Source organism: Salvelinus alpinus, chromosome 16 (genome assembly GCF_045679555.1).
Source record: "Salvelinus alpinus chromosome 16, SLU_Salpinus.1, whole genome shotgun sequence".
NCBI classification, from domain to species: Eukaryota; Metazoa; Chordata; class Actinopteri; order Salmoniformes; family Salmonidae; genus Salvelinus; species Salvelinus alpinus.
The window spans coordinates 11,186,109-11,188,338 of record NC_092101.1 but is presented as its reverse complement, the minus strand read 5'-3'; positions in this window follow the sequence as shown (position 1 = coordinate 11,188,338).

Genomic DNA, 2,230 nt, shown 5'->3' with positions numbered 1-2,230 from the left:
CGCGTTCTTTCATGCCTTGAATCGGAACATACAATCACTTCTCATTTAATATTGCCCTATTCAAATTACACACAATCTGATATATCAGCATGGTCTGACATGAAGTGTCCTCCTCAATGCCTACACCATCCAAACCCGGACGACGCTGGCCCAATTGTGCGCCGCCGTATGGGCCTCCCAATCACGGCCGGTTGTGCTACAGCCTGGATTTGAACCAGGGTGTCTGTAGTGACACCTCTTGCGCTGAGATGCAGTGCCTTAGACCGCTGCGCCACTCGGGAGCATCTTCACAGCGTCTACAAATCTCATGGCCGTATAGATTTCTCAATGGAGTCATCTTTCACCGCTTGAGTCAGTGGCCTCTTTGCCTTTTAGAAAGAGAGATGAAAGAGGGATGAATGGAGGAAGAGGAGACAGGTGTGTAAAGTAGCCAGGGCTTCATGTGGTTTGAAGAAAGGTGTTAGAGTGGTCAATACCTTGCCCCCAAAATCCCTCTGATAACATGGAGTTAGTATATCACCACCACCACTCACACCCTGTCAGACCTCAAACCATCAAGTAGATAGAATATATATATATATACACTATATGACCTACAGTATGTGGACACCTGCTCGTCAAACATCTCATTCCAAAATAATTTGCTTCTCTAACAGCCTCCAATATTCTGGGAAGGCTTTCCACTAGATGTTGGAACATTGCTGCAGGGACTTGATTCCATTCAGCCACGAGCATTCGTGAGGTAAAGCACTGATTTTGGATGATTAGGCGCGGCTCGCAGTCAGCGTTCGAATTCATCCCAAAGGTGTTCGATGGGGTTGAGGTCAGAGCTCTATGCAGGCCAGTCAAGTTCTTCCACGCCGATCTCGACCAACCATTTCTGTATGGACCTCGCTTTGTGCACACGGGCATTGTCATGCTAAAACAGGAAAGGGTCATCCCTAAACTGTTGCCACAAAGTTGGAAGCACAGAATTGTCTAGAATGTTGTATGCTATTGCGTTAAGATATCCCTTCACTGGAACTAAGGGGCCTAGACCAAACCATGAAAAACAGCCCCAGATCATTATTCCTCCTCCACCAAACTGTACAGTTGGCACTATGCATTTGGGCAGGTAGCGTTCTTCTGGCATCCGTTGGACTGCCAGATAGTGAAGTGTGATTCATTACTCCAGAGATTGCAGGGCAGAAATTTGATTAACTAACTTGTTGGAAAGGTGGTATCCTATGACGGTGCCACGTTGAAAGTCGCTGAGCTCTTCAGTAAAGCCACTCTACTGCCAATGTTTGTCTATGGAGATTGCATGGCTGTGTGCTCTAAATTATACACCTGTCAGCAACAGTGTAAATAGAATGCTGACTTATTGTGACTCATTGGATTTGTCCATTTAGAATTCAGCAAAGGAAACAACTCGACCGACTCTCTCTTGTATGTCAATATTCACAATGTCAGAGCCCCCAGCCTGCCTTGCAAAGCCACTGACACCAGCTGTCTAGAGGGGCTGGGTGAAACCCCTCCTCCTTCTCCTCTCTATGGGAGCGTGTGCTCAGCTGGCCCCTATCTCCATCTTTTGGGGAACAAGACAGAGGAGCAGGGAACCTGCACCATGCACCTGCGCTCCACCAAGTACACCAACCCCCTCCAGTCTTTTGGACACCCCCTACCTGTGTGCTCCTACCAGAAGTGGGACCAAGTAACTATTATTCGAGTCACAAGCAAGTCTCAAGTCACAAGTTCCAAGTCTCAAGTAACATGGTTCAAATCTCAAGTTACAAGGTCCAAGTCGAACCCAAAGTAGAACGGGTCTAGTCTTGAGTCAAGTCCAGGTCGTGCATTCTTAGAGCAAGTCAAGTCAATAAAAAAAATAACCTATACATACAATGACTTGTTCAACTACAAATTGAGACCTTGGGACTAGAAGCTTCTATCTGACATTTTAGTAAAAAATGAGTTAGTCACATGTATCTTTAGATGGTTCTTCATATGTCTGTAAAGTTCTATTTTTGAAAAAGTAAATTTTAAGTAAAAAAATTGAACAACTATAAAGTTATATCTACATAAACCCATTTGAACTTGGCACTATAAGGTTATATCTGTAATCCAATCACAAGCCTGAACAAATACAGACGGACCAATCAGAACACGTCTTTGCCATCTCCCTCTAAGTATGGTCTAGGCTAGTCTAGCCAGCAATAATGGCAGGCAAGCAACAACAAAAAACACTGTCAGA